The following is a 12,900-nucleotide window of genomic DNA, read 5'->3' as shown; positions in this document are numbered from 1 at the left end:
CATAAGAAGATTAAAAAAACATATCAAATTATAAGTTATAAGTTGAGATAACTTTGACGCAACACACTAAAGGTATTGTTTACCATTGGGAGAGATATCACATTCGATTTATATGTGAAGGTTAGTTGCATTACAAAACATTCTGCCATGTAAAAAAAAAAAAAACATACAGAGATATCACCATTTCTTTTCAAGAAACCATAACCATGATAATTGTTGACATAAAAAAACATTCTTATCAGATCTATTTAGTATATCTAACAATATTTAGCATTAATTATACTGATTTAAGTTTGTACATTAATCCCTAACTCACAGTTTAGAACTAGTTTGAGGAATTAAGTAAAGCTGGGTTTTTGTTTTACGTGCACTAATGATAGATAATGCCTTGAACGACAACCTCGATTAATTATCGCCATCTTGAATTTTGTGTGGATACTATTTTCATCGCTAAATATTACACATTGGCAAAATTTGTGCCAAATTTTAAGCTCCTATCTCTTTTTGGAAAATACTTTCTGTTCAATCTTATCTGCCTCAGAACAATCTGCTATGATGAAATGCTACAGTAATAGCGACCACCGTCACCTACCACTTGGCATGAAAAGTTAGTTGGCAGGTATTTGCAAGTCACAAGACCATTACAGTATTACATGTGACCATGTAAACACATGCATAAATATAATTTTTTCAAGTTTTAGATGTTAACTTGTCAACAGTGTATGATATTGCCTGTAATTCCAGAAATATGAATTATGTCTCAATCTCAGTAAATCTCAATCTCAATCGCAGGTTTCAAAATAATTCTTGAGTTCTTCTTTGATAAATACTAAATCATGCATTTTTATATTTCTTCCTTTTTTCAAAACAATATACAAATATGGATCCCCCCCAAAAAAAGAGAAGCAAACAATCCCCCCCAATATATCACAATACACAGCTAAAGTGGTATCAACTTTTAGAAAGTTTTACTCTCCTTCGTATGACATCAAATTTGTTGCAATCCAATGTCTCTATCAAATTTTATGTTTGAAATGTTAATTTCAATAAAATGGCGGCCCTGTTGCACCGCATCTGTACTTTGCAACAAATCTACTGAGGTGTACTTACGGAACATTGCTTAGTATGCTTAATATTATGTATGGTCTTGTTTATAGAGAGAGTGGAACTCGAAAAGTAAGCACGATCTTGGATTTGACCCTCTGTGACGTCTTTGGGAACAGATGCGTGTAAATAACATATTATGTTAAATGGGATTTCAAGTTTGAGACATTATAACTCCTGAACCAAATACAACACTGACCTCTAATTTTCTCCAAATATTGATTATATGGGAACGATGTTAATTTCTGCATGGTTTTCATAAACATTTTTAATTTTATTTTTTTAAACTTTTTAGAGAAATATTCATGGTGCATTCTGAAAATGTCTCCATAAAAACCTAAGATGGTTTGAAATGGCATTAAAATGTTCAGAATATATAAAAACCATATGAATAGACAGCAAAACAGACAAAATTGTATCAAAATCGAAATGATACATTTACTTTGGCGCAATACACTATGTCAGCTTTGATGGCCTGAAATCTTGAAGTTTTTGAGTGATTGATCCAAATTTTGTTTTAAACTTTCTATAGCAAGGTTGTTTCAAGCTTCTACCTCTATTTGAAAGATATGTGTTGCTTCATCTCATCTGCTTCAGAACAATCTACTTTGAAATAATAGCAATCAGCGTCACCTGAGCTACCACTTGGTATGAAAAGTTAGTTTGCAGGCACAAACCCTTGTTTGTCAAAGAAAAAGTCTGCGTTTGTCAAGACTACTACACGCACCACTGGCACTGCTACAAGCGCCAGTGTCCGTGGTGCGTGTAGTAGTCTTGGCGCGCGCAGGCTTTTTTTACAACCAACAAGGTCTTGTCACAACTAAAGTGGCCATTTTTACAACGTGAGTATTCAAGTTTGAGACATTATAACTCCTGAACCGAAAACGGCACTGACCCCTAATTTTCTTCAAATATTAGTTATATGTCAAACAGAATTCTTGAAACGTTTCAAGATAATCCTTCAGTCTTTCTTTGATTTATGCTGAATCAAGCATTTTCATGATTTTCCTTTTTTCAGAAAAATATCAAAAAATGAGTTTTTTCCTTAAAATCTCAGTCCAATTATCACAATAACACACAAAAATGGTATCAACTTGTAGAAAATTTTATTCTCTTTCATATGATATCAAATTTGTTGAAATCTGATTTTTCAATCAAATTCTATCTTTCAAATAACAAATTCAGTAAATATGGCGGCCATCTTGGACGCCATCTTGGATTTGGAGGCTTTCGCAACAAATTTTTTGAGGTAGACCAGTTGAATGTTGTTTGTTACAATAAAAACTTGAAAATAAGCATGGTCTACTTAGTTTGTAGAGAGAGTGCAACTCACTCGTTAAGTAAGCGACTTTTTGGGGTTTGGCCCTCCGGTTATAGGGAGTATAGTCATACGCGGATTTGTATGCCTATTATCAATATCATGTTTCCGTCCTGGAACAGGGAGATACTTGATAAACAACAGTGAAGAACAGATCGGTGAAATAATGGTACAACTTCATCATTTCTCGGACTGTGTTTCTTGATCTACTATAAAGGCTATTACTTCTGTGTTCTTTATCACGTTTATTGTCGGAAATGGTTTTCACAATACCATTATACAGGTTCTTCGTCTCAAAGTTTAAAGGACTGTCCACTTGAGACGACTAAGTGTTTCCCGGAACAGACCGTCAGACTGAGATGCCAAGGTGAAACAAACATTTTCGGATGTAGCATGATATTCTTGATTTCACTATTTGTAAATTCGTGTCACCATAATATGTGATGATAACACTCTAAATTTGTATCCAACAAGAATGCTTAGAAACGACGCGAAAGGTATCGACCAGGAATATAAAAACACGCAAAACAGCGTAGAATTTAATAGATCGACGTAAAAATTTGATTGCTCGGTGGATCATTTACGTGTTAGACTGATAAGTCTACCTCTTGTTTGGTGGCCTCTTGTTAACTGTACGGTAGGTAATACGGTCGGCCCCTGACAACAGACAGATATCTCGTATTCACTCTGCTGTGAGGACTGATGTGCGATCTTTCTGCGCACACGCAAGTTCAGCGGTTTGAACGTGATACACATGAGCAGAGTTGGAAGGCCGTTCCAGGTGATAAAGAAAGTAAAATGTTGCATATTAAAAAGGAACATGTCATGATTTTTTTTTTAAGCTTGACTCGTTATTTCAGTATAAAAGTATGTATGCCAAGTTTTGTGATCCCTTGTAACAGAATAAAGGGAAATTCTACCCTGTTGTCTAGCTTGCCGTCGTGCGGGACGTAAGAAAACACAGCAGAGTGAAGGGAAGATATTACCGACCGCACAGTTAACAAGAGGCCACCAAATACGAGACAGATTTATTGGTCTGTTTTACGTGTAAGCATTAATACTGCTCCGAATGGACACAATCAATTATAGCAAAGTAGTCTTTACATGACCTCCCTGTTAGAATTGTGCATTCCAAGAATGGGTTCTTATGGTACATGAAGAATCGACTTCTTCAGTTTAGATGAATTGATATGTTATATCTGTCATATCGAAAACGACATGCTACTTTTGCTATTTATTTTCATATTCATGTTCTAATTTTTAGTATACATGGTAGGAAAAAAGAGAGGTATATTTCAGAGTGAGGTAGATGATAAAAGCTCGGGTAGAATATGCACTACACAGGAAGAAATACAATAAGGCAAGTCATTTCTAACTGACAGAGACACAAAAAAGAATAAGGAAGGAGTCGTCTCATAAAGACTTTATTTTTAGCCGAGGACTGTAACGGCTAACTGCCAAAGCAATGACCTTTTTGTCATCTGATAGGAAGCTGAGTTAGAGACATATGACAATAGATGATTGTCAATGGCAAAATCTGGTAACAATCTGTCGTAAATGCATCCAGCGTGAGGCCTATTTTTTCAGGGCAAGTTTGTCTCGCATTTTCTTCTTCTTTTTTTCGTTTTCGAATGTGAAATAGGCCGACTGTGAAATCCTAAAACTAATGAACTAAACTACAGATGTTGACTTCAGAGGGATTTCCTAAATGTTTTTTTTCCTTTAATTTTTCAGGTTCACAAGTGTCTTGTGAGCATCCTGGTCACGTGTATCATGGTTATTGGGACTCCAGTATAACGAAATTTGGTTCCAGATTAACTCTTACCTGTGTAGAAGGTTACATCATTAATGGCAGCGCGACACTACAATGTGTGGGACTACCTGGTCAGTCAACTTATTTCCCGGTTTGGAGTGTTTCAGTCCCCTCTTGTGTGAAAGACGGTATGTTGTAGAAAGACATTTTGCCGCACGTACAAGTCTTGATGTACAAGTCTTTTAGATATAAAACTTTAAAACAACTTTGGCCTAAGAGATAGTGTAAGAATAGATGATTGAAGCACTAATTATATTTAGAAAATAAGGAGTGGATGACATTTTGTCATCATTTGACGGTTGAGTTTTGAAAGGTCTTTTGCAGAAACATAGATATGCAGAATATCATGTCATGTCATGATCACACAACTCTCCAGAAGTTTTGTGTCTTCTCTGTTTCCTTTTCTTATTCTTCGACGTTTTTATTTCCCCAATTCCTAAGTTGTCATTCCTTTCAATCGTAAATACCAAGTAAGAAATAATCTGATATCAGCATCTGGGAATCGCACACCCTACACGCAAAGCTTCTTTGTAGATTCCTCACATTTCACATGTCTAGTTGTCTTAAATGCTGTATTAAGCACGATTCACCCGTGTACTTCTTTTTGTTATGTTTATGGTTCATTTGTTGAAATGCGGAATATGGAACAATAAAAACAAACAAACAAACAAACTAACAAACAAACAAACAAGCAAACAAACAAGCAAACAAACAATTGCATCATTTTGAGCAGGTACGCTAGGATATTTCCCCATGTGTATTCCTTGTGATATTTATGAAAAATGTGTTTTCTCAACGGCTGTTTACAATTCGTCAGACACACCCCCTGCAGTCATCTTACAAAATTTGCCTCTTATATCACGAGGTATAATTGCCGTCAAATGTTGCCTTTCGTTCTAAAGAAATAATTCACATTTCCTGATGTCAGCAAGTAATTTGCGATTCTATGCTATGATGCCGATTTCTTTCTAATGAAACAGTTCGTGTTCATGCATAATTCTTAACATCACGAAGACAGGACGTTTAATCGCATACTTGGGGGGGGGGATGGTTCATCTTACTACTATATCATGTTAAGTAATATATCTATTTAAATGATTCAATCTGATTTTTGATCAAACGCCTTTCATTAGTTTATCAATTGTTTAGATTTTATGTTTTACTATTTCATTATGAATGATTGTTATTTTGAGTTACGATGAATGTTTACGTATTCATCATAAGCAGGGCTGTCTGGAAAAATAGGACCTGCAGGTCTTGATGAGACTACGCTGCATGTTGAAATATAAACAAAATAAACAAAATAAATAAAGAAATAAATAAATTAATAAATACATAAATAAATCAATACAATGTGTAAAATATTTAAGTCACGTTGATAGAAATTAAAATAATTCATTTTTTTGACGTGGTAAATTAACGAGTCTCTGAGCGTTAGAAAGTGGGAGGGAGTAGAAAGTGAAGACGGACATAAAAGTTGCACGGATCGAAAAAAAGATGTATTTTGGAACCATCAACCGGATACAATTTGTTAATCGGGTTGTGTTTAACATAGAAATGTGATATCCTCGTTTCGCAACATACATAAAATAACGAAGTTGTTCTAAGTTGTTAAGTTTGCCAAAGGTTTCAAGTCGATTGTTTCGTGATTTATGCGTGAAGGTGATAAATGTATGGCATATTTCTCTTTCAGGTCGTCAGACAATACTTATCGGATACATTCTGGGCATCCTCCTTTGTGTCATCGTTCCACTGGTAGTACTATCCATTGCTTTTTTCAACCACCTACAAAAGAGGTGAGGACAAAGACAAAAAAAAAAGGAAAATAAACACCTCCCAAAATTATACCAAAAACAACAACAAACCTTTTTTTCGTATAATGGATTGGTGGAGGTTGGGGAGAGGGGTGCAATAGAATAGTAATGTTGTGTGTATTGTCCGATACTCAAGTATATTGGCCACACGGCACTTGCATTAAGTATGGCCATTAATCTGGCGTAAATTGTTAAGAAAATGCCATACAAATATAGTATGTTTCTGTAAATTTGTGTATTTGTGTGAATGTGTGTGTAATTGGTATTCTTATAAACGTCTTCCGGCTCATATTAAACTATCATTCGAAGGAACACAATTATTCAGCAGAAAAATTAACTACAAAATGGGATTTTGCATGTGATACCTTTGTTCGAAAAAGGATTAGACAAATCACGAGTTCATCTGCTCTGAATTTAATTTCGATCATTCAATGTCAACATACTTTTCCTGGTTTTCATCAGAAGACTCAGACGTCCAGGAGTTCCGAACCAGTCAAATGACCACACGAATGACGGGCAGTTGCAGTATCGAAGGGAGACCGATCGTGGTGTCTCATTGAACCCTGCTAGTACTGACTCTGACACAGTGAATGACCATCCGGGAAGCAAATTTGGATCTTCGCCGACTCATCAGGATAACCAATATCACGTTTACCATGACATTGCGGAGGCAGACAAGATGTCCGGTCACCATTCTGAAGTAGAGGCAGCTTCTCCTACTCACGAATATCTTAGCCTGCAGGAAGCACCACTGGAACAAAACGACTGTAATCGGGAACATGAATTCTCTACTACACTGAGTGGTCTTTTGACTGACCATTCCAAACTTGAAACTCCGTCGACTCATCAGGAGAACCCACACCACATGTACCATGACATTGCGGAGGTAGACAAAATACCCTGTCACCATGCTGGAGTAGAGGCAACTTCTCTTACTCACGAATATCTTAGCCTGCTGGAAACAACACGAGAACAAAACGACCGTTATGGGGAACACGAATACGCTACCAGGATATTGAAATAGAGTCCATCATCACCATTCTATTGAGAATGTAGGCCTACTGTGTCATAGGTATACATGTTTTTCTTCGATACAATAAAAATTTTGCTACAGTGCCTCTTGTAAAGAAGATTACAATAATATTAGCATGATATGCTGTAAAAAATCCCACTTTCTCCATGAACACTGAAGCAAATCAAATGATGTTTTCTGTAAGATGTAGGTACCAAGTTATAGCTTTCATATTGAAATTGCATTTTACTTGATTCATTAGCCCCACTGTATTATTATTATTATTATTATTTATTTATTTATTTATTTTTTTGGAGGGGGGGGGAGGAGAAATATACGGTGTTGCATGTTCATATCATGAGACAAACATACTTGAGACTTTATTTCAATTTGCAAGAAAGCCATAGTGGTATAATTATATTATCAAGTCTGATATTAAGTCTCTTATCTATAGACTCGTACATTTGATGCTTTTTTTTTAGTTAAACAGAGGTACTTTGTGATTACTAGTGTATTTCATGCACTCCAATGCATGTACACACGATTTGTACATACAGCTAAATTGGAAACGCAGATCTGCGTGCGGCTTAATTATGCCAAACTTTACGTATTTCTTCAAATCTTTGGAATGTATAGATGTATTTGAGGATATTGTCTAATCAACAATAAGCAATACTATTTAGACAGTCTCGTGATTAGGCAACTTTCATGGGTGTTTTCGTGTGGAGTATTGTCTGAACCAAACACTCTGTTCATGGTTTACGAAGTACACATGTATTCGTGCTTTGGATGGCCTCGCTGCTGCGTGGTATGTACGTATTCACCGTAACGTACTGAACATGAGCTAAAAAGAGTCTCGGCCCACAGTCTGTAGTATTAGAAAAACGTTTATGTTTATGTTGCACTTTCAATGTCAGACAAGCTGACTATCCCTGGAACTCTGTAAGTAATGTGTGTTGTAAGTATCCATTAACTAACTACCTATCGTAGACTTTTAGGATCATTTACTGCATCCATTGCAATATGCAGTTCCATCACCATTTTCAACCTTTTTTTTGTAAGATGATTAACTTTCGGGTTGTGAGAAGGAAAGCAAGCGTACTGTTCCAATACAGGTAATAATCTGTGGTCTTGTTATCATTAAAGATACCTTACAATATAAACCAGAGGTGATATTCAAGCATAGATAAAGACAGGAAGTAAATTTGTACCTTTATTAATAATATATAAATATTTTGAGCGCTTATCAGAGATTCTTCGCGTTTGACGCATTGGTGGAGTGCACTCTCCCTATCCAAAAAAAAAAGAAAAAAAAAGAAAAAAAAGAAAAAAAAAAGAAAAAAAAAAGCGATTTCATATTAAATGCAGCTGTGTTTTTTACAAGGTTACCACGAATGCTGGATGTTCAGAAAAATCACTTTCGGTATATGAAGCCATCCATTTTCTTCGCGTTATACCAAAAATGTCTAATCTTCAGTTGAATGAAATATTAACCGAATGTAACCGAAATATCATTATAACAGTTACGGATTATGCTGTCTAGCACATCATCGACACATATTTTTTTCTTTGCTTTTACCTGTGACTACAATTTAGAATTTTTAATCTGCATTTTGCAGCATCGAATGTACATACGATGCGATTAGATCGATATGAAATGAACGCAGGAAATCTTGAGGTTTTGAAATAGACTCTTGATAGCTACAATATGCAGCACCCATGCACATCTCAAAAGTTTATCAAAATGTTGAAAAAGTCATGGAAAAATATGAATTGTAAAGCACTTTTTCTACTAACGAATGACTGTGTAAATCATTTGTACAGTTTATTTGATATCATGCCTTATATCATCAGATGAAATTCTTTGTTTAATTTCCATTATCCTACCACAGAAGAGTTAAAAAAATGCAAATCACCTAATGTATGAACAAGTGTATAATAAAATGGTGAGGTTTGTGTGCACTCAACAGAGAGAGAGAGAGAGAGAGAGAGAAGAGATAGGTTCAATAGGCATTTTATACTACTGAAACAGAATTTATGTTTGATTTTGTAATAGGAAAACATGTTTAAAGGATCACTTGCTTTCACGTTGCTAAAATATTCTTGTGTAAATGCTTTCAGAGCGTAATACTTATCATAACGTAAGTATCTAATAAATTTTTGATAACACCTTTCCAAAGTTTGAAATAGAATATCCTAAAATATGTTTCTTTTTAATCATTCAGGTTGTTTTTATTTGTTTTGAAACAGCATGATACCCCCTTTCGATATTTCTTCTTTTCAAATTTCAACCTTTTCAACTTCTCACAAAATAAAAAAAAATGTAAACTTTATTTGGCCAAAAGTTAATGTTTGTTTCCTTTTTTTTAGAGCTAATAAGCAAAATCTCTATGAACACATACATAATGCTTCTATACATCTATAGACATTCATGTAAATATATATATATATATATATTTATATATATATATGTATATATATTTATATATATAAACATAAATATTCAGCTTCCATTTTAATACTTTAATTTTCGTATCCACAAATGCTAATTACTTTGATACATTTACATATACGTAATCGTACATACCTATGCAAATTCAAGATAAAATTTTGATATAAAGCGAAAACTTTTGGAAATGGAGAGGACTGCTCAAAAAGCAGGGGTTTGTAATTTGCTACCCATTACTGCACCATACACAGACATATATATATATATATATATATATATGTATATATGTATATATATAAACATATATATATATAAATATAAACATAATGTTTATATATATATATATATAACATATATATATATATATATACATACAGTCAAACCTGTCTATAGCGGACACCCAAGGGAAACGAAAAAGTGGCAGTTATAGACAGGTGGCCGCTATACACAGATAATCCAACTTCATGTGCATTGCTTATACCACCACATTATTGTTGGATACATCGATAAGTATTTAATGTAGGCCTACATGTACATGCGTACGTATGCACACGTGTGTTTCATGCATTGAACAATGCCGGTGTTTATGAAAGTAAACAGTAGCATGTGTACAGTGATGAAGAAAGATTAATACTAGTACATTATTATGACTGAATAAGTGATGAATGTAGCGGTGGCGATCACTGAACGTTGCTCATGAATGTCTGGCACGGCCGCAAATCAGAAAAAAACATGCTGAATTGCCGGCTCTGTGGCCGCTATAGACAGGTTAAAATCTACCGCGGGAAACAAAATTTGTGGCAGCTGGAAGAGTTAGACAGGTGGCCGCTATACACAGGGTCTTTAACAGGGCTTTTCTCTCGGGGGATTTTTTTCAGTGGCTGCTATAGACAGGTGGTCGCTATTAACAAAGGCAGGTTTGACTGTATATATATATAATAACATATTCCCGGATTAATGGAAAATGATATTTCATTTGATATTTCACCCACAGTGGTTTAATTTTTCAAATATACCGGGTGTCCCAAAAAAAGCGTAACGGTGGATTTTCAGTACCTTGCGTTCTAAAAGTGATATATTTTTTGACGTCATTAGAAAAAAGCATCTTCCGCAAGTACTGAAAATCCACCTTTCCGCTTTTTTTTTGGGACACCCGGTATAGTGTACGAAGAACATGACAATATGTCCTATGAGTGATGCCGACATAACTATTTATTGTGAGACGAGTTGGAATAGATCCATCTATGGTAAAAAGGTTTGTCTAGAAAGCAAACATATGGAAATATCAATTTGGAAATTTAGTACCTTACAAGTATTTAAAAAAATTACATTTTAGAGAACAATACCGGAGTATGAACATAATATAAGAATGAGTAATGTCAATCCACTTTCCGAAATCAAAAGAATCGATTAATATTTCTTTGCAGCGTTCCTTTTGTTGAATATATACAGTAATCATTGTGAGGTGAAATAAGTTTTTATAATGCCACGTAATCGGTATATTACTTTAAGAGATATCAACCAAACGATACACTCGACTATTTCTTGTGGCTTGAAAAAGACAGTTCAAGATATAGTAGTGCTAGCAATATGCTAAAAAAACCCACTCACAAACACACTATTATCAACGGATCACTTCAATTAAGATAGAATCGAAAACTTCCCAATCGTTGCAGTATATTCCTATGTTAAGATCCAAAGCGCTTTTGATGTTGTATTAAGTGTGTTGTATTTGTGTGGTTGACATCATACAAGCTGAATAGGGGAAAGTTGTTTATTGTTTTCTGCGTCTTTTATTCAATTTGCCCACGAATCAACGACAAATAAACGACTTATAGCATCTATCTAATAATCAATCCATGAACAAATTAACAAATTAATATTCGTCAGAAGAATTAATGTGGTGATTCAAAAGTCAAGAACTGTATCCTGTCTCAGTTACGGTATGCTTTGACACGTCTCCGTAGTAAAAAAAAAATAAAATCAGTTTGAGTTTATAATCAATATAAGTACGTTATTACTCAAGTTTAAGTTAGTGCAAAGTTTGCAAATTGTATAAGACAAGGGCACTGTAAAAAGAGGGGCTCGACTGGGAATTGAAATAAAGTTTTTCTCCCCCCCCCCCCAAAAAAAAAAACAACTAAATATTGATATTTCGCTTTCCCCCTTCTGTTCCTGTGATGATTATCAAAACACGAAAAATGACTCCTACAAAGCATTTCACGCTAGTGTTGTTAGTTGATACAAACCAAAAATTCTCCGTCCCTCTTGATTCTATCTCTATTTCAAAGAGAGTTTCTCATGACATTTGCTGAATTGCAACCGCTCTTGCGGTTAAAATAATAGAGTAGTTTGGCAAAATGAGGAAAATTACTTGAACAGCTATGAGAATAGAGTATCGTATGAACAACTCTTCAGAATTGCGCCAACTATTACCTACTTGACATGACATTTTCCAGTGACACAGTCATGACTGCATACCTCGAAAGCTGAGCAAGTACGAATCATACTCCGCTCGAGATATCAAATCACAAATCACACAGAGAGATTAAGACATCATTAATTATTGTATGCATACAAGTAATGTCGATGAGACAAAGTCACAGGTTTGCTATTATTATGAAAAAAAAAATGTCTAAAATGCCTTCTTCGTTATGTACAATGTATGCCTACGGGCACAGATGGCTTTAAGGGAGAGGTAAGGTCAAGTAGAATAAGCTGCAATAGATCCTTTTCGTCCCACAGCAACCACCATCGTGCCTGCTTATGATTGTTTAAAACTCAATCTGACAATGACAACAGTAACAAACTGGTGTTATTTATCACACCTGGGGATCACGGACATGACGGAGAAACATATCCGATGAAGTACATGCTTGACTAACGGTGCAGCAAGATACGAAAGTAATTGAATATAATATCAAGATGATATATTGAGATAACGTGCCGTTACATTCAGAAGAGTCGAATGATTGATTAGCGTTCTCCAGTGGTTATGCTAGGTCCCCATGTTTCTTTGAGGTGCCTTGGAGATTTCGGAAAAGATCACATAATCAATTATGCACACGTTATAGATTATCTATTTGTACACACACAGGGTGTGGCAGAGTTTCAGGTCTTGTTACACATAATCGACATTAGCAGGTGTAGCCTCCGTATCTGAACGTTTAATCCTTCTGCAGAAAACCAAGGAGTCCATTTTAGATGTCAGTCACAACGTACTGCCAACTTGGTGTACATCATTCTTTGAACTTTATTATGTGTATTTGAACATTTCACTGTTCCGTGATAAGTGTGGATATTCTGCAATGAGTCGACATACATTTGGCATGCAGTCTGCAATACTCACGTGTAATGGTCAAATGTAGAATTTTGACAATTTTCGAAAAC

This window comes from Diadema antillarum, unplaced genomic scaffold (assembly GCF_040938485.1).
Source record: "Diadema antillarum isolate AM-2024a unplaced genomic scaffold, OU_Dant_1.0 scf00000071, whole genome shotgun sequence".
In the NCBI taxonomy this organism is placed as follows: Eukaryota; Metazoa; Echinodermata; class Echinoidea; order Diadematoida; family Diadematidae; genus Diadema; species Diadema antillarum.
The sequence above is the reverse complement of the archived record's forward strand: the minus strand, read 5'-3'. Positions refer to the sequence as shown.